The sequence below is a fragment of the Protopterus annectens genome, chromosome 13.part0, assembly GCF_019279795.1.
Source record: "Protopterus annectens isolate FY-2018-M chromosome 13.part0, PAN1.0, whole genome shotgun sequence".
Lineage (NCBI taxonomy): Eukaryota > Metazoa > Chordata > Ceratodontiformes > Protopteridae > Protopterus > Protopterus annectens.
In genome coordinates, this window is record NC_056747.1 from 60,679,086 (window position 1) to 60,705,690 (window position 26,605).

The following is a 26,605-nucleotide window of genomic DNA, read 5'->3' on the forward strand; positions in this document are numbered from 1 at the left end:
TCCCCCCACCATGCCCCAAGATTCTCACTACACCTTTCTAAACATACTGGAAAATATTAATATACAACTAAACACCCTAATACTGGGTGATTTCAGCTACCTTGCCATTAACTGGGAAAACTACTCCTGTACCAACACCTTTGCCCAATGGTTCTTGGAATTCATAAATTCCAATGCCCTGGATCAACTAATCCATAGTCCCACCAGGGGCTCCAATATCCTAGACCTGGTCATTACCAACATGGGAAATCGATGTTCCACACCTATGGTCACCCCTTCATTGGTCAGGTCGGACCATGCGCTAATCACCCTTAACCTCCATAAAAAACTTCCCCACAGCTAACTTCATGCTACTCAAGTCAGAAGTTACAAACTTCATGACACCCATGCAGACGGGAACTGAAAGTTCAACTGCTGAGTCCTACACTAAGGCACTGTACGAGCACATCCACTCATGCATGAATCGTGCCATCCCAAATAGAACCAAGATGCTCTCCTCCAAAAAAAAGAAGCCAATCTGGAGGTCCCCTGCCATAAACAAACTTTACAACAAAAGGAAGAAACTGTTGCAGAAAAGAGGAAAATCCCAGAATGCAAAAACCTCCCTTACCAGCATCAGTAAGAAGCTGAGAACCCTCATAAAATCCTCCAAAGCTAGTTACGAAAATAAAATTGCCAAAGATTCCAAAGACAACCACAAGGCATTCTATAACTATGTCAAGAATCTAAATGGCAATGCTCAGATCTGCTCTGAGCTACAACAGAATGGCATTAAATATACTGATCCCAAGGATATTGCCAATATCCTGGCAGATCAATTCAGTGCCAACTTCACCCCCCTCTCACACCCTAAATGGCCTATCTCAGTACTGAAAGATTGACAAATTCCAGTAATAACGGCCACACAGGTAAAAAAATGCACTCTCCAAAGCTAAGAATACAGGATCCATGGGACCAGATGACATCCCGGGCTGTGTACTACATGAACTACAAAATTAACTGGCACCTCATCTAGGTGTCATGTTTAATCATACCCTCACCTCAGGCTTCGTGCCCACTGAGTGGCACACAGCTACAGTTATCCCACTCCACAAGGGGGAATCCACCTTGGATCCCGGGAACTACCGCCCCATCAGTCTGATGAGCCTGATCTGCAAGGCCATGGAACTTATAAACAAAGACATTGGCAACCTTCAAACACTGGACCCCACACAGTTTGGGTTCGTGAAGGGCCGATCTTGTCTCCTGAACCTGACTTGACTTCTTTGAATCAGTCTCCAGAGCCGTGGATGAGGGTAAGGCAGTCCACACAGCCTATCTGGACCTTGCCAAGGCCTTTGACACCATCCCCCACTCTGGAATCATAGATAAACTTACTAAGCTGGGCATTAATCCCTACGTCACTCGATGGGTTGCCAAAAGGCTTATTGACAGAACCCACACTGTAAAAGTAGCTGACTCCAAATCCATCTCCAGACAAGTGACAAGTGGAGTACCTCAGGGTTCAGTCCTGGGACATCTCTTGTCTGGCATCTACTTCTCTGAAGTACAGGCTAACACTAAGGGACTCTGGCTAACAAAGTTCACAGATGACTGCAAACTGGGAGCCATTATTGAATCCCCAAATGATGTGGATACTCTACAAAAGGGCCATACAGAAACAGATGCTTGGTGCCAGAGCCATGGGCTCAAGCTCAATGCCAAGAAATGTATAGTTATCCCCTTTGGGAAAAAACATGTACCCGTGAATTACCACATAGGTGGCAGTACACTAAACACTGAAAGTGTGATAAGGGACTTAGGGACACAAGTGGACAGTGGTCTCACCTTCAATAACCACATTGCCACAACAGTCAGGAAATCCATCTATGTGGCACACCTCATCACTATGGGCTTTTCATCCTGAAAAAAGGAGGTCATTGTCCCACTGTACTCATCCCTCATTAGATCCATTATAGAATACCACACCCTATTTGGTATGTGCCTCTCAAGACATCTGCAACAACTGGAAAGGCCACATAAATACCTCACTAAAAGAATCACAAGCCTAAAGCAGATGCCCTATGCTGACCACCTTAAAAAACTGCAGCTATACTCTGTCGCATATTGACTACTCCAAGGTGATCTCTGCTTAACATACAAAGCCATGTCAAACCCAGAGCTGTTGGACATGCTCCACTTAAAGAAATCCCAATCCCACAGAGCCACACGTTCCAGGGATCTAAACCTTGTCATCACAATAAACAAAACATGCTGGAGGGATAGGTTCCTGTCCAAGAGACTCCCCAGACTCTGGAATAGATTGCCCATACATGTCAAGCAGAGTATCTCTTTGGCCCTCTTCAAAAGGAACCTTGATGATTGGATGGGAGAAAGGAAATTCACCCCGGGGATCATGTCAGTCGCCCTGCTAGACAGGGGTCCAGGGAAGTAAATAGTGTGGGAAGAAATAGCCAGGGACTTGTTATGGTTAGGGCTGTATAGGTCCTAGGGCCGATAGCCTAGTACCAACCTATGAACCTATGTTGTTTGTAAGGTAATTCACTTGACCCAAGATCCAGTCAACAAAAGAAAATTAAAAATTTAATTTAATACAAATTAACTATAATCTATGTTTTTTCACCAAGGTTTTATCTCCTCAGCAGACTGCCACATATGTTCCTAAGATCCAGTTCTACTACATGCTTGCCAAAATAATTTTGAGTGTACACTTTCTTATTTTTAGCAAATGTGGTAGGACAACATACTCTCGATGCATAAGTAACTTGGAAAGTGCTGCTGCCTTGTGAAGCACTTCTCATAGTCGTAACTGTAATTTCATGTCTTCATCTTCTGACAAGACCACAATGTATGTTTCTTTATCCCACAGTGTCAACACCCCTAGCATGTGGGATCTGCTTTAGAGAACATCCTTTGCAACTCACCTGGAGTATAAATGTGTTTGTACAAACATTTCCAGGCCAACATTTTAAATTTCCTGAATTTTATAGCATATCTGGGCAGCTAAGATACATAACCCTAAGTTTCATCCTCAATGCCTTCAACCCAGCTTTATCTATTTTTTTCAGTACCTTACTAGATAATTCCCTCAATAGTCGGAACACTATACTACTAGCATTCAGTCACTAGTAGACAAAACAACTAGCATCCTTTAACAATGAATCTTAGCCTAAGGTCCTGGTGTCTGTTCTAGAGATTGGAAAGGTCGACGCAGTGGTGCAGTGGTAGCATTGTCACCTCACAGCAAGAGGTTTTCCGGTTCAATTCTCAGCTGGGGTGCCTTCTGTCCAGAGTCTGCATATCCTCCCTGCGTTCATGTGGGTTTTCTCCCATGTTAGAAAGACATGCATCTGGAGTGTTTCTCCCTGGGCTTCCACTGAAATTGGCTTTGTTCCAAGTCAGACTTTCCCGGTTAACAAATGTTAAATAAATAAATAAGTCAATGCTGAAAAGGAGAGGTCCCAGTACTGAACCCTGGGAAACACCACTTGTGACTTTCCTATTTTCAGATGAGGTAGGTATCATTCACACTGTGTGTTACGAGCTAGGTATCATTCACACTGTGTGTTATGAGGTAGGTATCATTCACACTGTGTGTTTGATACCCATCTTACCACACGGGCATCTATTTTTAAAGCATTTTCCTTAATTACAATGTCTCCATGGGTTACAGTATCTTATAAACTTTTGTGGAAAAGTCTATGCTTCACCTTGTGCACCGAGACCCAGCTGTCTTGTATCTCCTGTATCTTCCTTAGTCTAATAATTCCACAAACACCAGAATTGGGAACCTAAATCTTCAAAATCTTCACCAACATATCAATAAAACATAACGAAGAGAGAGAAATTCAACATGCAGCCTCCTCCCCTACCCACCCACACCTCTGGAACAAACCACCCCTGCAGATTAAGCAGTGCAATACACTATCATTCTTCAAATTATACCTGCCTGATTGAATGAGTACTCACAAATTCACTCCATGATTGACTAGCCTAACCCTCCTGTTGAAAGAGGGTACAACCTGATGGTGGGTTCTGGAAAGGCATAAATGGTGACAAGACTTAACTACTTTGAAACGTCTATGAATCCTATTATTACCTAAAAAGAAAGTCAATGGTTCTGAAGTCAATGGTTCTGAATGGTTCTGAAGTCAATGGTTCTGAATGGTTCTGAAGTCAATGGTTCTGAAGTCAATGGTTCTGAATTGAGAGATGGCAACAACTGATGTCACACCCAAGCTGCATGCAAAACTGGGAAAAGAGGGGGGTGACGATGGTGATAACTGTGTTTCTTCAACTAAAACCATAAGTTTATGCAAAATAGTGTATCTACTCATGAGACTCAGTAGGAGCCTGTTGCATAAATAAGAAACCTGATACTGATGTGACCTAAAGGAAACAAATGGACCACCTGTGGTACTTTGTAATCCTAATATGGAGGTAACAGCCCTATTAGCCCAGAATGCACATCTAGTCTTCCCTGCTGAGGGGGATAATGATACCCCAGTAAACTCGTACCTGGCAAAACAGAAAGAAAGAGACAAGTACAGAGACCTTGAGAACACTGAGAGCCCTGATCTTTGGGGAATTATAAGTGGGATAAAAAACCTTCAGGGCTGCTGTTCTAACAAGATGCTGTAGATGGTTCTGATCTTGGAGAAGAAAAAGACCTAACAACCAGTACATCTGTGCCTTCTGAATGAGTAGAATGTCTAAAGGACAGGACTAAGAAAGTGTAATGTATATCGCTTCTATATCAGCAAGTCTTTCTGTATCAGTCTATCCCATTTCCCCTGTCCTTGCTATATCCCAGTAATGGTGACAGCTGGTTTTAAAGGACATCTTCTAGGCAGCCACAAAGGTAATTTGAGCTCTTGCTAACATCACGGCAATGTCACATTTTTGTTATGGCCCTAACCCCTCCTTGAGTGGAAGATGTGAACATCTGCAGCACAGTAGGGTCATTCTAAGCCCTCCCACATCATTTGTGTGCTCCCTCATATGTCTATAAGGGATACTGTCAACAGCTTGGGATCACCAAGCCTACATCCCCAACTTGTCAGACACTATGTGTTGTGCAAGCCTCAGAATAATCATCTGACCTGAAGCTGCCATCTCCCTCCCAAGATGGGCAAGCTTTGTCCTATAAGCCAGGCCTTGCTTCGCTCTCACAGTCTGCCACAATACCTGCAGTACTAGTGCAATCACAGCCAATCACCTGATTTCCTTCACAAGATCCTAAGATAATGAAATCCCTTCATCGTTCCCAACTGCAGAGGCCAGTTCAGTCTTTTCCAGGAAAGAACTGTGACCTATAATTTGCTGGAGCTGATTTTCATCTCAGTTGTTTCCAAACTCAGCAGTAAATCATTCTATCACTCTTCTAATCTGTCAAGAGTAATTTGGTAAAAGCAGTATAATTTGGAAGAGACACCAAAGAGTCAGCATTGTCCTCATCAACATCCGTGTAGCATTTTAACCAAGGTGAAAGGCAGCAACTTAGAAGTCCCTTGTAATGATGCATGCCTGACTGGGATTAAGACAGTAAACAGCAGTAGTGTAATCTCATAGCAGAAAGGGATGTGTTCCAGAGAGACTGTCCATAACTGAATGAACCTGGGCCAGATGACCAGAGAAGGAATAGGAGGTTGTCCCAGATCCAAAGGACTCTAAACATCCACTGTAGTCTACATAGAGGTTTAAAAGGACAGCTGGGGACAACTCATCCCAGGCACATCCTGCAAGGGATCTACAACATCTGCTGCAAGGACACTGTGTAGCTAACACCAGATAACCGTCACCATCGTAGGTGGATGCTAAGTAGGTAGGTAGTGGTCAACAAGAAGAAGCTGACAGCAGGTGGAACCAGTGAAGGCTAACCAGTGTCACAAAGCTTATACCAGAAGGGGAGGCTACAACGAGCCAGCAGACCATTACAACATTCGGGATTAGTGCTGCTGTTCTGCTTCTGCTGAGAGAAGGAGCAAAGGGCCAGTAATTCCTAGCCGAGTGTAGCTGCAGTGAGAGCAGCACTAGCAGTAGCCAGGAAGTAGCCACTAGGTGAACCATTGCTAGTTATCTCTCTTAGTAAATCAGTTTATGTTTTTTTCACTAAGTACTGAAAGATAGCCCACAATTTAATCTAACTTCAGAGTATTGTTCTAAATACTTCAGTGGTTAATCGTCAGGGTCTTCTGTCGTAGTTTCACTCCACCCTGAGTACTACAGCCAGCTCTTGTCCTTCATTCTCTGCAACATGGCTGAGCAGTGCGTTCTCTCTCCAGCTGTGGACAGTTTGGTTTCATTAGGTATTCTAAGGCAGTACAGCAACTGCCTTATGCTTACAGAATGTTCATTACTGCTACAAAGAGATAGTACAACATGCGAGAGACGCACATGTTTAAGAACAGCTCTTGCATCAGCCCACTGTCGGTAAGCATCACAAACCCACAACGCAACACTAAACCTGTAACTTGTACTGAGATTGTAAAAAAAAATTTGCCAAAGCCTCCTAGAACAGATTCAGATCCTCAGTCTTCAGCATACCAGACAACATTGATCTCTTTTCCATTCTGGGATACTGCAACTCCACATAAATCACCCAGGAGTCACCAGGAAATTAGTCCTAAGCCTGCTGCCACACTGCGAAATATCTAAGTCATAGATGACCACATAGTAGGCATACAAATTCCATACTCACCAGACTGGAAAAGATCAGGAAGGCTGTAAGCTGCTTGTCTAATACTAGGATCCATGATGTTACAAGAGCCCAAGAGCCCCTTAAATTAGACAAGTAAAACTATGACCTAGTGATGGCCCATGTGGGAGTGAATGGCCTGAGGTGCTCCACCCAGAGGGATATGCAGAGAGACATAAAAGTACTTACTATGCATGCAGTAGAAAGGGAAGACACTGGTCTTCAACAAAAATTATGCCTAAATACCAAGACAAGATAATTGGCTGACAATTGGCTACAAAGTTGGTGTCTTTGCAAAGGGCTCCAAAATGTCAGTTTGGGAAAAGGTGATAGAAAAGAGGAATTGGCATAGCCTTCTGATATTGGAATACTGACTAAAGCTTTTGCTGCCCTTATAGTGACTTTTTAGGAAGAGTCACCCTACTAGTAACCACCAATGCATCCGCCAAGTAAACTGGAACAATAAATAACAAAACAAACCTGGTGACGACCAGACACACAAAAAGCAGCTCCAAATCAAAAGTAAAATTTATTTGTGAACATTAAGCACTTTCGTCCCTGAAACAATGGGACTTCATCATGTCCCTTATAAATGTTTCCACCACTATCAAAATAACCTATCAGGCCAAATATAAAATTAGTTAAATTATTTATTATTATTATATAGGCAATACATACATAAATCATTCATTGAATTTATGCTTCACCAGCCTAAACTAAAAGCAAAGTCTGTAAACACAATTAATAACTAAAGAACAATCAACACAGTAGTGCTCGGGTGTAATATTGTACAAAACTTACACTATATAATACAGATGCAAACATATTGCAATTATTCACACTATTAAAACATCATTTTAATTTCTGTTATAAATAATACAAATGGAGATTACCCTTGACATAGAGTTCTAATCAGTTAACCTTAAAATAAGGCATTCAAATAGAATGATGGGACTTAAAATAAAAGTATTAAAATATATAAGACTTGTATTTTAATATGTTATAATGATTCATACTGTTAATGCATCATATTTATTACTTTTATGGGTGATATATATGAGTCTCCCGACTGGATATTCCTACATAGTAAACCCAAACCCAAATTTGCATAACATTGTGGTGGGACTACTTAATGCTAGGAGTCTAAACAAAAAGATGCCAGAAGCGGAGGCCCTCCTGCAATTCAAATGTTTACATATTTGCTGTTACTGAGACATGGTTTCATTAATGACAGCACTTCCTCCATACTAAGGTTTAGCACTCATTATGCCCTCAGGTCCTTGAGTGACAGCAGGGAAGTATATGCATTTATCAGAAACTCCATCATCTCATGTCAAATTATCCACAACCCTAACTTACAGCTCTGGAGATCCAAAGCCACCTTAACAAATCCAGCTACTACTTCATCACTAACTACAGATCCCCATCAATGTCCCCAAATATCAGGAGAAATTCCCTTAATACCACTGAAGGGTTAGATATTAAACTAAATATCTTGTTGCTAGGGGAGTTTAATTACCCAAGCATTGATTTAAACACTTACACCTCCAAAACTGGATATGCTCAGTGTTTCTTTGACTTGGTTAATATTAATGCACCAGAGCAAATTGTAATCCTATCCACTAAGGGCTTTAATATCCTTGACCTGGTCCGTACCAGCCTGGCATCCACTCATATGTAACATTCATTGTCAGACATAATGTCATACAATGTCAGTGGTGCAATTGGTAGCACACTCACCTTTGGTGCAGAAGGCTGTGGGTTCTATTCTCACAGCAGGTACATCAATTGCTGGCACTGCAGTGCAGTATTAAGGGGGTGCTGCACTCCAGAGTATGTATATTATTTGGATGAGACATTAAACTGAGTTCCCATCTATATGAGTTGTTGGTAACTCATGTGGATGTAAAGGATCCCGCATCATCTATCAAAAAGAGTAGGAGTCCTCTATTTAACACAACATAAAAAAACATTATTTACAAATTTACATGTACACTTACAGACACAAATATGCACGTCTGTTTTTACTATAATTTTTCTTTTAAAATCCTCATTCCTATTCTTCCATAACTGACTCCACTCCTTTTCCACCGCCATAATCTAAATTTTTCATAATCTATCTGCCAAAATCCATTTCCCATTAAACAAACTTTCATTCAATCTTTCATTCCAAATAACACATATTAAATAAAATTAATTCTTGTCTACCCTTCTCACATATTTGTCTTCTTGTTCTTATAATATCCATACATAATCATATTCATATCTAAATTCATGTCATTAATATTCTCCAAAAAAAATTTCTTCACACAATTTTTTCCAGAGTTTCACCACTCTTTTACATTTCAGAAAAACATGCTCTGTTTTCTCTCCCACCCCAACAAACTAAACAAACTCTTTCAACTTTCTTTTTATATGGCATATTCCCCTTTACTAGTAACTTGTTTATCATCAGTCTCCATAGGGAATCCTGACACTACTATCTTGGTAGACCACTTTTTCCTTACTTTATTGGCTTAAATGATGACTTCTGGCAAATTATTCCATGGATTTGCATAATAATATTGGTTCATCACATTATTATATCACATTCTTCTATCTTTATGTCATCAAATTTTATTTTCCATGTTAATATTTTTCTTGATAATTTTTAGTTTCTTAATTTACAGATTATTTTTCTCTTTTTCTTATTCTCATCTCCCAAAACTTTTTGTACTCATATTTAAACATTTGCAATACTAATTTCACATTGTCCTCCTTTACCAATGTTAATGTTCTATAAAGTTTAAAGAAGCAGACTAAACAATTGGATTTAGTAACCCCAATCTCCCTTCATCTTCACTTGTATACAACACACCTCATTTAACTGGGTTTAATCTTGAACATCATATGAAAGAAAACACCATTTGCACAATTTCCTTGTCATATTTTTTTCTGGGATCATATAAACATTTGACAAATATGCTATTTTTTGCAGTTACACAGAATTTACCAGATAAAACTTTTTCCTGACTGCTAATCAGTATGTTCTCTACAGAAGACATTTTTCTTTCATTTCTTTTATCAAATCCACCCATTCCATCATGACAACATAATTTTCCTCAAATTATATTCCTAGCAAAGACACATTTCATTGTTAAATACACACCGCAATTTTTACCACATCATCCAAACCCTATTATCATTAATCAAGTCCTTGCTTTTAAACATCAATTCAGACAAACCAGCACTTCGCCCAGACATACTGTTTTTAATAACTACAGTTATGCCATCTTCCTATGTCAGAACTACCTGTTTTACCACCTCCTTTTTATAACATATCTAGCATCTTTCATTTTATGAGCTGTTTCACTCACTACTGCATTCATCACTAATGTTAACAATATTCCACTCAAAGGGACATTCTTGTCTTATACCACACTTCATGCATATTCCTTTACTCAGCCATTCATTCACTAACACTCTCACTTTATTGTTCTGATATGTTGACTTACACACTGTCCTAATAATATTACCAGTTTCATACTTGTCCATAATATCCCAGAAATCATCATGTCTTACGGTATCACATGCCTTGCTAATATCACCTACCATACGTTTACATCCTCCCTTTTACTTATAATATTATTTTCTCACAACCAATTACAATTCTTGACATCCCTTCCATTTTATACTATATATATATATATATATATATATATATATATATATATATATATTATTTTTTTTTTCTTACTTTCTTCCATAATATCCCACAACCTTCCTCCAATTTTCTCTGTATTATTCCCATAAAAAAGTATAATGTATGTTATTTAGTATGATGGGTCTCCAAGTTTTTTATTTCATTCTTTTCATCTTTCTTCCATATAAATTTTCATTTTCCCCATTTTATCGCTTCCTGTATTTTGTTTAACATCTTTCCTTTCTTTTTACATTTCCCCTCAAATTACAATTTAAGTCCCCTGCAATTACAATTTTCATGTTTACCACCACATAGTCTAACGTTTGATTATCTCTTCCCTTAATAATTGTATATGCACATAATGGTATAATTCTGTGGGCATGTTCTCCCCACCTCACATCCGCAGCAATTAACCTTTCTATCCTTATCAACGTCACAAGCTGCTATTTTCACTGATTTTGTTTTTACACAACATGACCACTCCAGCACAATGTTCACTTCCTAAGTTCCATACCACAATTTTCCTATTTGCAGTCTTTCTTCACTTGTCAGGAGGTTTACATCCTCTGACAGACTAACATCCACATCACATTTAGCACACCACTCAAGTATCTTTATCCTTTTTACAGTGCTAATAATTTATTCATTTATTTATTGGGATAGTCAACTGGACCATAAGAGCCCATTTTCAGTGGAGGCCTGGGGAGAAAAGCTCCAAGAAGTAGAAATACATAGAACAATTATGAACAATTAGATAATTTATACAAAACAAATTCAATAAGAACCAAGTGAACTTCAAGAATTCTAATACATGGATGAAAATTAATAATCTGGAGAAATTAAGAAAATGCATTCAGTGTCATGTAAATTAATTGACAGAAAATAGAGAGAAGGCATGTATGTCAGTTTGCGTAAATAATTCAAGCTGAATTTATAGTGTGAGAATCGGAAATAGTGATGAATCTTCAGCATAAGGTAGTCAGCCTGTTGCAGGTAATTTTTAGGCAGATATGCATATAGAGGAAAACTAGAAGTACATTGAGCAGAGAGTGTATGAATGAGGAGCTCTGGAAATAGAAGTGGTCAGGACTTGATTTTTGTAGCTAAAAGAACTTTTTGGGTTGGGTGGGTAACTGGTGAATAGTGAGGTGGAGGAGGGACATTCTGTAGGTTTGTATACCATTTTATGTGCTTTTGTTAATTGCATATATGAAAGATAGTGTGATAGTTCCAGCCATTTAAGAGAGTGTAATGCTGTACAGTGGTGGGTGCAATATGTAAGGCATTAGTAGCAAACCTAGCAACTTTATTGTTACACATTTCAAGTTTTGATTTTAGGGTATATAGTAAATTAGTGAGTAATGGAGCATCATAGGTGAGACAGGGAAGTAAATATGTGATAGTGAGGGTTCTTTTTACTAGAAGGGCTAAAAAGTGTTTGTGCCTATACAAAATGCCATGTTTCTGGTGAGTTTTGTTAATGTTGTGCTGAATATGTAGGTCAAATTTTAGTTGTTCAGCTATTATTATTCCTAGCAATTTAGTGTAGGAAACTACTTTATTTACTGTTTTGCTCTAGGAGAGTGTTGTGGTCTTTGTTTAAGATAGTTTTTTCTTATGGGTGAATAGAATTAGTTTGGGTTTGTTTGGTTGAGTAATAGATGATTTTACTAAGCTAGTTGTCCATGGAGGTAAAGGCAAGTTGAGTAATATATTGGAGGTCAGATATGGAGTCAGCAGAACACATGGTAGCTGAATCATCTGTGTATTAAATAAGAGTGCCCTGATGGAATGAGTGATTTAAATTATTAATAAAGACGCTAAATAACAGGGGCCCTAATATAGAGCCCTGGGAGACACCAGTAGAGTTCAGTAGATAAGAACAGAGGGAGAAGTTCCATTTAACTTCCTGTTGTTTGTCTGATAGATAGCTTCTGAACCAGTTAAAAGAATTGATTTGGAAGAAGTGGATGAGAAACTGTATCAAAAGCTTTTGAAAGATCTAGAAATAGGGAAGAGACTGTTTTGACAAAGTCTCTAGCTTTGTTGACCAATATCCATGAAATAAACCAAAGCAGTAATTGCGCTGTGAACCGGTCTAAAGCCATGTTGTTTTGGTGATAAAATTTGATTTTTAATGAGAAAGTCAAGAAGTTGAACTTTTATACATTTCTCTAGAATCTTGGAAATAGGGGAAAAATAGCAGCAGTTGGATAGATCTGAGGGTTTGCCACCTTTGTGGAGGGGTAAAATAAATGTCATTTTCCAGGTTTTTGGGATGTAGGACTGGAGGCTGGATCTTTTTATAAGTATAATAACAGGGTAAGCAATTGCATCAGCAGCAAGTTTTAGATATTCAGTGGGCAGATCATCAGCTTCATTAGAGGTAGGCTTGAGTTTGATGAGTAGTCTTTTGATGGCAGTAATGAGAATGGGTTTTAGAGTGAAAGAGGGTGTTAGATGGGTGGAAAAGCGAAAAGAATTGAGAAATGATGTAGAGAGAGAATGCTGGGTGATGGATGGTGTTGATGGTGCTGTAGTAATGGAAGTTGTGTCAGAGTGATGTTGGGGGAAGTTGGTTGTGATATTTGATATAGTGCTGATAAAATGAGTGTTAAAGAGACTGGCCGTCTCTGGGTGACCTTTATCAGAAAAAGGGGTAGGATTGTTTTTTGTGCCTGGGTTTAGAAGTGAAGAATGGATGTCAAGATTTTTTTAGGGTTTGTTCTTCTTATTATTGGATTGGAATTTTAGGTAATATTCTTTTTTTGGCTTTGGTTATTTGTTTTTTAACTTGATTGCAGAGATGCCTGAAATCCTGTAGGTTGGATTGATTTTTATTTTTTAGCCATTTTTTTCCAGATTTTATCTCTGTTTTGCATTAATTGCTTTGTTGGTTTAGTTAATCATGGGGCATAATTAGATGTTATTCTTTTCAGTCAGGGGGTGTAAGTTTGTTTACGGGTTCTAGAAATATAGTATTAAAGTAGGTGACTGTATCATCTAGGGCAATGGTTTTTAGGATATTCCGGTCCATATGTTTCAGTAAGTTGGTGAATGTTTCAAGTTCAAAGTTAGTTAAATTCTGTGTATGTTTGTAATGGTGTTCTTTTCGAAGGGAGGGGAATGTTCTGAGCACAAAAACAGGGAGATAATCACTTAGAGCATTTGGGAGAGTACCTGATGAGAGTTTCTTTTGGTCACTGACCAGTATCCAATCTAGGATGGAGCATATATTGTTACCTTTATTGAATCTGGCTAGGGATGTAATTAATTGAGTGAAGTTAAGTTAATGTTAGAGGATGGGAATTTAGTGCAAACGTTTAGCCAGTTAATGTTAATATCACCCAGTATGATGGTTTCATTCTTAATTGTGCTAGAGATCCAGGCAAGGGAAATCTTCCAGAATAGGTACATTATTGCCTTTGGGAATATAAAGAACTATAATACATAGCTTTTTGGATTTATTTATGTTTAGGAATGAGATGAGAACTTCAGCAGTGAAGAATTGGGGAATGATATTAGAGAAAGAGATTATATAGTAGGACCTAGGGAAGAGGAATGCAATACCACCTTCTTTTTTGTGCTGCCTATATAGCCTTATGGGATTGAAACCTGGGGGGAGAAATTCAGACTCTTTTATATTTTGTTTGAGCCAAATCTCTGTGGTAGCAATAATGTCTGGTTGATAATGGGATGTCCAAGCATGGAAGTCTGTAATTTTGTTTTAAATACTTTGAAAGTTCAGTGTGACTATATTTAAGGATTTGAGGGAGTTGGATTGAGGGAACAAATTAGATAATGTTGGTTGAGGATTAGGATGGATATCACCACTAAGAGGTATGGTTGAAACTCTGTGTGTGTAAAGGGGTGGTTGTTGGTATTGTTGGGGTCTAATGAGGTACAAGTTATGGAAGAGTAAATTAAGTTTTATAGGTAGAAATTTTAGTTTGGGGAAGAGCAGAAGGTGTATAGGAAAAAGGTTGGAAGATATATTAGAGTAAATGGAGTGAGGTGTGGGGAACAGAGATAGGGTTAAGAGTTGCTAGCTGAACAAGTACAAAGAGAAATCGGAAAATATGAAAATGAAGCAATGCATGTGTGATTGACTGGGACACTGTGATACAGATGATGACAGTGATACTAGTGGGAAATTGTGTAATAAAGGATAATTGAGATATTGCTACAGAGTAATATGTGAGGATAGGTGTTGGGGACTTTAAGGAAAAAAGGGATGGGTGTGGGTAGAATCTAGATTGTAGTAGTGAAGTGGAGGGTGTAAAACAGAGTGGAGTTAGGAAGCAAAAAGTAGAGTAGGAGAGTTTGGGTGGGGAGATGATGTACGAGTGAAATGATAATTGTGTTGGTAGGTGTGGGTGTGGTCTTGAAGTATAAATGTAGGAGTAGTGGGGTGTGGGTAGGAATTGGGGCTAGGGTAGGGAACAGAGTGAGCCCAAGTGTAGCAAGTGTGAATGGAGCAGGTAGCACCTGGATTGAATGGGCTACAAGTGATGAAGGAAACCTGTCAGTCAGGTAGGTTTTCAAGACTCCATATGTGGTAAAAAAGGCTATATATTTGTGATATACTGCCAATAGAGTTAAGGGAGAAAAAGAGTTTAAAATGTTATAGATATACTGATCCAAGAACAAAATAGCCCTTAAATATAGCAATAGTGTAGCACAGCATGCAAGTAGATATTACCATGCATAATCTGAACTAAACAGGAAAATTACAGCTGGAACAGTGACAAGGAGTAAGAAGAAACTAATACATGAGTCAGAAGGGAGATGTTACAGCAGTAGTTTTAACAAGAAACAAAAAACACGGGGTTAAATGGGCTAACCAAAAAGAGAAGGGGAGAGCCTCATCTATGGATTACGAATGCCATCCCAAACCATAGCTAAAATGGCTATATTTTCTAATTACTTCATGGACATTGCATGTTATTTTGAGTTTACATTATTAGAAATGGTACAGGCAATAGTAACGATCTTAAGTAGGACACCTACAAGTATCAGTGAGAGGAGTTCACCTGCAGAAGGTATTGCACGAACTTTTGTTAGGCTTCAATATGCTCTGCAGCTTCTAATAATAGTTCAAGTGGGAGAGCAAGCAGAGGGCAGTTTAACTAGTCTTAGGGAGATGAGTTCACATTTACTGAAAGTACTCTAAAATTGTTGCCTTTACTTCTTTTTAAGTTTAGGGGAAATATTTTTACATTTTCCTTTTACTTATTTTTACTATTTCCCCAACTGAATATTTTTCCTGGATTTATGTACAAATAATCCTTGATCCTCATAATCAGATTTTTCACTTGCTAGAACTTTAAAAAATGATTAATATCAATAACTTCTCCTAACCTCTTTTCCTGCATGCAGTCTCTCTCCCCTCATTTTCCCTGCCATGTTTTTTTCTTCTTCTACAGTTACGTCTTCATCTTCACTTAATTCACCCTCTCCTGCAGTCTCTTATTGACCTTCATCATGTATGTTTCCTTCCCTTTTCCCTTCTTTTTCATTATTTACTCTCTGCTCTTGACAATCCATCCAAAGTGTCCTTTTTTCACAGAATTTGCATTCAGGCACATGTACCTTTTTGCTGTATGTCCTTTCTCCACATATTGGTTGTATTGCACCTTATCACAATCATTAATTAAATGAGAAAAGTCCCGACAAAAGAAACATGATTTGGGCTGGCCAGTATATCCGAATGTTCCCCAGCCATAAAAGTAACACTTGGCAAGTGTTTCACCATGTTGTTTTCACATTTCAAAACAGTTTCCAACTGCCACCCTCCATTCCATAAGGTTCTCTCATCACGAACTTTCACAGTATTATTAACAGGTTCACTCAGACCTTGTGTGCAATATTTAACATCGTCTTCTTTCAGTTCATCCATTCTAACCTGAAAAGTAACAATTTTTTAACATTTAGGTTACTACCAGAAAACAAATAATTGTTCCACAGATAAATGCCCTTTTGTTACACTTCTAGAAATTTCATCATCAGTCCATCAGTTTCAAATGTTAAGTCACAAAAACGTTCTGTCCCAGAATATATAAAATACCTTATTTCTTGAGCTTTAAAACCCAGAACAGTTGCAAAATAGTCCCATACATAATATCTGTCTATTACAGGGTAATTTTTTGTTCTTATTCTCACAGGTGGCCTTTTCTTTTTTTAAAAAAAAATGTTTGTTGCTGCTCTCCTTTTTAGCCTGCTGTCACTGCTGCATATGTTTTAGCTACTGCATTATCTGCTGCCACAAAACCAGACACCAGCCTTTTACTTTTTGTCACTGCTGCATTAGTTTCTTTTCCACATTACCATCTCAGCACTTCCAAAAATGTTATGTACCATCTTACTCCATAAAACAGCAGAATTGTCACCTGGATCATCCTGCTCGACTGTTTATAACAGATCATCATCTGCAATCCCTCCTGACACCAGCTCTGTTATCTGCACCACTTCATCAGACTCCTTTGCTTACTTCTCCATGGAGACAACTAAATGGTGCTCATTTGTAATATCCACCACACAGAGATCTTTGTTTGCTTTCTGAAGCGCAATATCGAACAAATATTTCTCCAAATTCTCATTTTCCACCTCCAAACTTTCTATAGATTTTCTCTCCTCCTCCTCCATGCTGGTGCTTCCTTTAGGCCTTTTCCTTGCTGCTGTAGGAGCCCTCCATCAACATCCAGCAGCTCCAAAATATAGGGGAAGTTTCCTGATGACCTGGCCAAATTTCCACTAGTAGTATAAATACCACCTCAAGTCTCCCTGAAAACAGGCTATTGCCTAGTGGGACTAAACCAGTCACTAAATGATAAATAAATAAATAAAATAATGGTAACAACCTACTACCAAATGAAACCATCTTTAAGGACTTACCTACTTCTATGTGTAGAAGACCCAACAATCCCCCATAAAAGGTCCCAAATGACAGGACTGCCAAATTCACCTCCAGTTTTTACCCACATATAAACAGCTGCTTAGAATATTCTGTACCCAACCACTAAATATAATGGTAAATTCAAGAACTTCCATGTTAATAAACTGTATAAGAAAATAAAGAAAATGAAAAGTTTTAAGAAATCCCCAACTACCCTACCTCAGTACCACACTGACACGTGTCAGCAAGGAACTTAAGAACACTATTACAAAATGTAAAGCACAGTACAAACTTAAGGTTACTAAAGATACCAAAGGAAAGTACAAATCTTTCTTTGGTTATGCCAGAGGAAATTAAGAAATTATGTTCAACAATTCAATGAGATCAACCATAATAGTATCACACATTCCAATCCCAAGCATATAGCTAATGTATTAGCAAATACATTTAGAGCTAACTTTATTTCACCTACCCACTCTCCCTGAAAATGTAGTTTCACCTGTAATCACCTTGGAACAAGTCTTAGAATCCCTGTCAGTGTCTAAAGATAATGTTTCTGTTGGGCCAAATAACACACCAGGCCGCATTGTGATCAGTATCAGGTATGCACTGTATGATCCTTTACTTTTAAACAGTTCAACCTCAGCCTCACCACAAGTGTTGTTTTTCCAAGCTCCCTGCAGGCTCAACACACCCTCCTATCTGTATATGCCAACTCTGGGATCACATAATAGTGGGAAATGGCATATTCCCAGTTTCCATAGCACCTTGATCCCACACAAATCCAATATTGGACATAATACACACATTGTCACACATATACCCAGCAAAGCACACCACGTCCCCACAACATAACACTTCTACCCTAATGATATATATAGTAAACATAGACAGCATATTACCATTTACACAGTAACAGCATTGCAATAAAAGGCTCTGCACTGCTGATACTAAAGGCCTGTAATGCCGTTACTAATTGAATAACAATTAAAACCTTACATCACTGGACAGACCAACACACTCCATTCACATTTAAATATCTTCGGCAGATAAATAAAAAAGTCTTGGGACTGATCTACCCCTTTACTTGATTTACTGAATCTCCTCACTCTGTCTCACACATGATTTTCAAGCTGTTTAGTAAACAGGAAGCCGACCTACATGACCAACATGCTGGTGGTACTACTAATAATTTACAGAGAGAACCCACATGTTACATCTCTTTTTTCATAAATGAAAACAGATAACTTTGTGAGGTTGATTTCTGCAAACATTTCATTAAAGTCTACTGATTTTGCACTCTGTCTTTGACAACATACCTATAGTGTTGTATCATTTGTGTCAGGATTCATTCACTTTCGTGATAGTCATTTCTTCACCTGCCAACAGATCAGATAAATCATGCAAAATTGCTGTGCCATTTCTCTTTAAGTTGGTCGAAAGTGTTAGGATCTATCAAAGGAGGTACTGGTAAAGAACAGCTTAAAAAAATGTCTTCAAACTTATACAGGTGGAGCCAGCCATGGAGTCAGAGTGTTACGCCAATGCTTGCTGCTATGTTGTAGGGAGCCATGGAGTCAGAGTGTTACGTCAATGCCTGCTGCTATGTTGTAGTGAGCCATGGAGTCAGAGTGTTACACCAATGCCTGCTGCTATGTTGTAGGGAGCCATGAAGTCAGAGTGTTACATCAGTGCCTGGTACTATGTTGTAGGGAGCCATGGAGTCAGAGTCTTATGCTAATGCTTGCTGCTATGTTGAAGGGAGCCATGGAGTCAGAGTGTTACATCAGTGCCTGCTGCTATGTTGTAGTGAGCCATGGAGTCAGAGTGTTACACCAATGCCTGGTACTATGTTGTAGGGAGCCATGGAGTCAGAGTGTTACGTCAATGCCTGCTGCTATGTTGTAGTGAGCCATGGAGTCAGAGTGTTACACCAATGCCTGCTGCTATGTTGTAGTGAGCCATGGAGTCAGAGTGTTACACCAATGCCTGGTACTATGTTGTAGGGAGCCATGGAGTCAGAGTCTTATGCTAATGCTTGCTGCTATGTTGAAGGGAGCCATGGAGTCAAAGTGTTACATCAGTGCCTGCTGCTATGCTGTAGGGAGCCATGGAGTCAGAGTGTTACGTCAATGCTTGCTGCTATGTTGTAGTGAGCCATGGAGTCAGAGTGTTACACCAATGCCTGCTGCTATGTTGTAGGGAGCCATGAAGTCAGAGTGTTACGCCAATGCTTTCTGCTATGTTGTAGGGAGCCATGGAGTCAGAGTGTTACACCAATGCCTGGTACTATGTTGTAGGGAGCCATGGAGTCAGAGTGTTACACTAATGCCTGCTGCTATGTTGTAGGGAGCCATGGAGTCAGAGTGTTACGCCAATGCCTGGTGCTATGTTGTAGGGAGCCATGGAGTCAGAGTGTTATGCCAATGCCTGCTGCTATGTTGTAGGGAGCCATGGAGTCAAAGTGTTACATCAGTGCCTGCTGCTATGCTGTAGGGAGCCATGGAGTCAGAGTGTTACGTCAATGCCTGGTACTATGTTGTAGGGAGCCATGGAGTCAGAGTGTTACACCAATGCCTGGTACTATGTTGTAGGGAGCCATGGAGTCAGAGTGTTACACTAATGCCTGCTGCTATGTTGTAGTGAGCCATGGAGTCAGAGTGTTACACCAATGCCTGCTGCTATGTTGTAGGGAGCCATGAAGTCAGAGTGTTACGCCAATGCTTTCTGCTATGTTGTAGGGAGCCATGGAGTCAGAGTGTTACACCAATGCCTGGTACTATGTTGTAGGGAGCCATGGAGTCAGAGTGTTACACTAATGCCTGCTGCTATGTTGTAGGGAGCCATGGAGTCAGAGTGTTACGCCAATGCCTGGTGCTATGTTGTAGGGAGCCATGGAGTCAGAGTGTTATGCCAATGCCTGCTGCTATGTTGTAGGGAGCCATGGAGTCAGAGTCTTATGCTAATGCTTGCTGCTATGTTGAAGGGAGCCATGGAGTCAGAGTGTTACGTCAATGCCTGCTGCTATGTTGTAGTGAGCCATGGAGTCAGAGTGTTACACCAATGCCTGCTGCTATGTTGTAGGGAGCCATGAAGTCAGAGTGTTACGCCAATGCTTTCTGCTATGTTGTAGGGAGCCATGGAGTCAGAGTGTTACGTCAATGCCTGCTGCTATGTTGTAGTGAGCCATGGAGTCAGAGTGTTACACCAATGCCTGCTGCTATGTTGTAGGGAGCCATGAAGTCAGAGTGTTACGCCAATGCTTTCTGCTATGTTGTAGGGAGCCATGAAGTCAGAGTGTTACATCAGTGCCTGGTACTATGTTGTAGGGAGCCATGGAGTCAGAGTCTTATGCTAATGCTTGCTGCTATGTTGAAGGGAGCCATGGAGTCAGAGTGTTACATCAGTGCCTGCTGCTATGTTGTAGTGAGCCATGGAGTCAGAGTGTTACACCAATGCCTGGTACTATGTTGTAGGGAGCCATGGAGTCAGAGTGTTACGTCAATGCCTGCTGCTATGTTGTAGTGAGCCATGGAGTCAGAGTGTTACACCAATGCCTGCTGCTATGTTGTAGGGAGCCATGAAGTCAGTGTGTTACGCCAATGCTTTCTGCTATGTTGTAGGGAGCCATGGAGTCAGAGTGTTACACCAATGCCTGGTACTATGTTGTAGGGAGCCATGGAGTCAGAGTGTTACACTAATGCCTGCTGCTATGTTGTAGGGAGCCATGAAGTCAGAGTGTTACGCCAATGCCTGGTACTATGTTGTAGGGAGCCATGGAGTCAGAGTGTTACGTCAATGCCTGCTGCTATGTTGTAGTGAGCCATGGAGTCAGAGTGTTACACCAATGCCTGCTGCTATGTTGTAGGGAGCCATGAAGTCAGAGTGTTACGCCAATGCTTTCTGCTATGTTGTAGGGAGCCATGGAGTCAGAGTGTTACACCAATGCCTGGTACTATGTTGTAGGGAGCCATGGAGTCAGAGTGTTACACCAATGCCTGGTACTATGTTGTAGGGAGCCATGGAGTCAGAGTGTTACACTAATGCCTGCTGCTATGTTGTAGTGAGCCATGGAGTCAGAGTGTTACGCCAATGCCTGGTGCTATGTTGTAGGGAGCCATGGAGTCAGAGTGTTATGCCAATGCCTGCTGCTATGTTGTAGGGAGCCATGGAGTCAGAGTCTTATGCTAATGCTGGCTGCTATGTTGAAGGGAGCCATGGAGTCAAAGTGTTACATCAGTGCCTGCTGCTATGCTGTAGGGAGCCATGGAGTCAGAGTGTTACGTCAATGCTTGCTGCTATGTTGTAGTGAGCCATGGAGTCAGAGTGTTACACCAATGCCTGCTGCTATGTTGTAGGGAGCCATGAAGTCAGAGTGTTACGCCAATGCTTTCTGCTATGTTGTAGGGAGCCATGGAGTCAGAGTGTTACACCAATGCCTGGTACTATGTTGTAGGGAGCCATGGAGTCAGAGTGTTACACTAATGCCTGCTGCTATGTTGTAGGGAGCCATGGAGTCAGAGTGTTACGCCAATGCCTGGTGCTATGTTGTAGGGAGCCATGGAGTCAGAGTGTTATGCCAATGCCTGCTATGTTGTAAAACAGATACATGCAGATAATTGTGATGTTCAGCATGGTATTCTGAGTAGGCTGCAGCTCTTAAGAAGACTCTTGAGTAATGGGCTGGCCCAAAGTATCCATAACTTGTTTTGCTTGGTCCCTTTGGAGTCTGTTCATGTGTGTCAAATAAGTTAAGTCTTTTAGTGCAAAAGTGCCTGAGGTGTAAATGTGCTTTCTCATTCTGTGGATCATTCTGGACTCTTTGTATGAGGAATGGATGCAGATAACTCATGCATGATTTCCTTCTCAGTGGTTGCTGCAACAATTATTGAATCCACCAAAGGACTCCTAGATCAAAACTGGCTGTCCTTAGGTGGGGATAAGGAGGATAGAAGTGGGATGGCTTCAACAGTCTTGGGCAACAGACATGCTCTCCTGGCAACAAAACTATAGGAGACCATTCGCAGAAGTGACCACACAAGAGGTAGAATTGGTACAGCCATGTGCTTCACAGTGCTCCTCCTCACCCTGAGAGGGTGGGTCACATGGCCAAGATCCCTTCTCCTTCCTTAATTCTAGGACTTCACAGAAGGTAACATCTGTAGGAGAGGATCAAAGGAACCTTCTCTTTCATTTAAGTCTGTGTTGAAGGCAATGAATTCCAAAGGAGAGTCTACATGTTTCCTTTTACACATTCTCTTCTTAGGAACCTCCATCTGTGACCAGTTGGAGTCCACAGAAGAGTTAGGTAGTCAAAGTCAAAGTAAACTTTATTGTCGATCAGCTATACACAGCAGTACAAGCTGAATAAAATTACATTGCTTTGGTCCCCATGCAAGACATAACGAACACATAGTTTGAATGACAGTAAGACTAATGCACATACAGTAATAATTAAAATATTAACAACACAATAAATTATCACAATTGGACAGGAAGACATTAAACAATGTTATACTAGTAGGTATTGCAAGACTATGACTTCACATTGTGATTGCTTAGAATATTGCAATTCATCAGTTGTAGTATGAGATATTCTGATATCACATGTGCTGTGAATCCCCAAAGGATACATCTCAGCTCTGTCCATGGCAGCCTTGATGAATAGGCTGAAGAGCTGATGAATGGACATCTCATACTGGAGTTGATACTGTAGGAAGTCCTGTTGACAGCCTCAGAAGAACAGGAGGTGTTCATCCTCTCCATAATGTCAAATCCTGATCCAGGGTCTGTCTACATCAAGAAACCACTTCTCAAAATTGGCTCCTTTTGCTCTGCCAAAGTAGAAACGGGCATCACCATGGAGGGAAACCTGGACACCAAGGATTCGGACAGCCCTGAGACAGAGATCGGTACTGCTGAAGGCCTCAGTACCGAGAAAGTTTCCAAGCATGTTGTTCCCAGATACAACTCCAAGACCCAATCAATGCCAAAGGGGCCAGAGTGGAATGTGTTGGATGTCTTAATGTCAGCAATGAGATAGGTAAGGCTGTCAGTGACAATGTGACAGGATTTGGGTGAATAGCCAGCTCCAACAGCAGCAGTGCAGAAACTGGTCCCAGGGAAGAAGCTAAAAATGGTGAGTGTAGGCCAACCCAATCCACCCTGATAACAGATAATGGCCTGTTCTGTCTGTATCTTCAAAAAGACCCTCATCATAGGCTCCCATTCTGCTTCTGACATGCAACTGAAGGAGTGTTTCTACTTCAAGAATGAAGTTTACAGATGTCTGGAAACCATGAAGTGAGACAATTCCAGCTGAATAGTGCCTACAGCTTGACTTGCTGGAAGATTTGTCCCTAACAGCTATAATCTCAATTACAGGAGATTTCTGTATCTGTGCTGGAGGGAGCTGATTATATCTTGGCCACAGTGGGAGAAGAGGAGGTTCCCTGCTCATCAGCGCTACTGTTTTTGGACTCTGTATCCTTTTCTTTCTTTCTTTCTTTCTTTCTTTCTTTCTTTCTTTTTTTTCTGGCTAGTCTGCTGAATCAGAGGGAAGAAGTCCTTTAATTATTAATTTATTCTTTCTGTCCACTAGGAACTTTGGATGAAAACCCTTACATATGGAGCAGTCAACCATACAAAGATCATGTTCAACTTGGAGTGGGAGCTTATGCCCATAGCTGGTACACTTCTGCATGACAGTGGGAGCTTATGCCCACAGCTGGTACACTTCTGCATGACAGTGGGAGCTTATGCCCACAACTGGTACACATCTGCATGACAGTGGGAGCTTATGCCCACAGCTGGTACATGTCTGCATGACAGTGGGAGCTTATGCCCATAGCTGGTACACTTCTGCTTGACAGTGGGAGCTTATGCCCATAGCTGGTACACTTCAGCATGACAGTAACAAAACAATAACAGCAATACCAATTACCTAAACTATTACTATAATAACTTCACTGATAACTAAAAGTTATCTAAAAAAAAAAATATATATATATATATATATATAATATTTTTTTTTTAGAAAACAGAGAAATAGAGAGAAATGTTAGGTATCTGACTAAATGTCAAGGAAGCTCAAGCTGTAAAAATATAATTTGAAAAGTTGGAACTATCTTTGCTACAATAGAAAAATCTAAACTTAGATATAAAAAATATTTAGAATTGGAAAGAGTATGACTAACAAAAACAGAAAATTTAAGAGCAGTTAGCTGTGGGTTAAACAGAAAGAGGCAATTATGGTGATGGCAAACTACATCTGAAGGGAAAGAGCACAGGAGATCGTGGGAAAGTCTGCAGGAGCTCAAGGTACAAAAGCACTAGCTAATGGCTGGATCATATCCAAGGAATAGCTTGGTACCCAGCTGTTGGATCGGATGGACTGAAAATAGGATCCTACGTTTGTTATAGAAGTGGTAAGAGTTGCGTTATTTGGTATTCAAACCTTATGCTAATTAGGTGCCAGGTTTTTGGCTGGACGTACTTACTTTTTATGTGCCTTTCTGCCTATTTACAGTGTCCGCAGGTTGAGACATGTGGATAATACTACTATCCAGTTCACGAGAGAGACAGATGGCTTCCAACTCAATGCTGGCATCTCTCATCTACTAATTTTGCTCCACTCAAACTCATTCCAACCCTTGGTTAGCTGACTAACCCAATATACTCTAACTACAATCTAAGATCTCTTAACCCATAATTCCTTCACTGCAAATGCCCATAACTAAATTTCTTTGCACTATTCACAGTTTCTCTATGCTTGTCCCCAGATATGATAATCCCTCCCTATACAACTAAAAGAAACCTAAACATTTACTAAGTTCAAATCCCAAAAATAAAAAAATCCTACTCAAACAGTACTCCTGTGCCTATTTTGAGTATAACAGAATATCGTAAATCATTTGCCTCTACAATCTCAATATAATGTAGCCTCCTACATCTTTTCATATAACAATATGCAATACAGAACAGTCTCAGTCCATGTCTCCTAATTCACTCCCCCAGTCCTTGAGTTCCTCTTACCATCCCCTTCTCATTTAACCACCATCTTTCTTTATATACCTCTGTCCTCTCCTCAGTCCTTCTCACTACATCCTGTATGCTCAACCTTCTCTTCGTCCCTACCTCTCCTGCCTATTACCCTAATTTATACACTAATTTGCTTTCTCTCTCTCTCTCTCTCTATTTTACTCTCCAAACTGTACCATAATTAACTTTGCATGTTGTACATAATGTAAGATCTAAACACTTGTTATACAACATGCTGTCTTCAAGAGTTTTAATAAGGATAATACAATGTGTGTCATTTTAACAGTATTACATGACTCTTCAGTTATTGTTACTGTTTAAGTATGCAACTGATTGCTCTCATGATCTCTACATTTTTGTTTTCCCCCAAAGCTGAGTGTGAAAATGGTCCATTAAGATCAGTGCTCTATTCCAGTAAACCAATTAAGATAAAAAAAAATAAAATAAAATAATAAAATAAAAATGAAGTTGTGGTGTTAAGGTAGAGAAATATATTTAAAATGTGATGCATTTTTTCAGACTGTAAACACACAGATAAAGTTATCTTTAAGCTCTGTGTTATCTGTGATACATGTGTTTCCAGTGGCAGAGAAATGTATGTAGCCTTATGACTTTTCTCTGTGAATGTAAGAAAGAAGATTAAAGTTAAAGAAATATATGAAACTTGCAGCTGAAATGTAAAATGCAACTTCCTGCAGCTACAGAAAGGACTTAATTCCTTCTATGTAATTAAGTCATGAAAGGGTTTGTATAATTAATTAAATATGGAGAGGGTATTATTTAGCACTGTAGCTTGTCAAGCTGTGTTATCCTCCTCCATGGCCAAATTGTGCTGCATATCACTGTTTTCTATTATTTTTCTAATTCATATTTGGCTAAATTAAGAGTGGTACAGTAAATTTTGTGTCTAGATCCGTAAATATATCTAGGGTGATGGAATTACTACTAGGATGAAAGCTTTGGGGAATTGTGTGTGTGTGTGTGTGTGTGTGTGTGTGTGTGTGTGTGTGTGTGTGTGTGTGTGTCCATATGTACGTTTGTGTTTGTTTGTAAAGTTTAAATGTAATTTGAAAAGCAGTTACTGTGGGTAAGGGGTACTAAAAACACTGTACTTAACAAGGAGAGTGGTGAGGAAAGGAAGTATAGTGCACAGCCAAAATCTCAGCTTTGTAAGTGGTCAGCATTTAGTCCTAGTCTGGGTGTGAATGTTAGAAGCCCATACCCAGGGCATCAGTGCATATTATTTGGTGAACTGGTTATTGAATCAGATTTGGTGCACTTTTTATTACTG

General features: G+C 39.9%; 1 protein-coding gene across 1 annotated transcript in view; it reads left to right on the forward strand.

Moving 5' to 3' along the window:
* Positions 1 to 26,605, forward strand: part of TMPRSS9 (transmembrane serine protease 9) — a 528,210-nt gene that overhangs the window by 498,961 nt on the left and 2,644 nt on the right. The gene's annotated exons all lie outside the window — the stretch shown is intronic.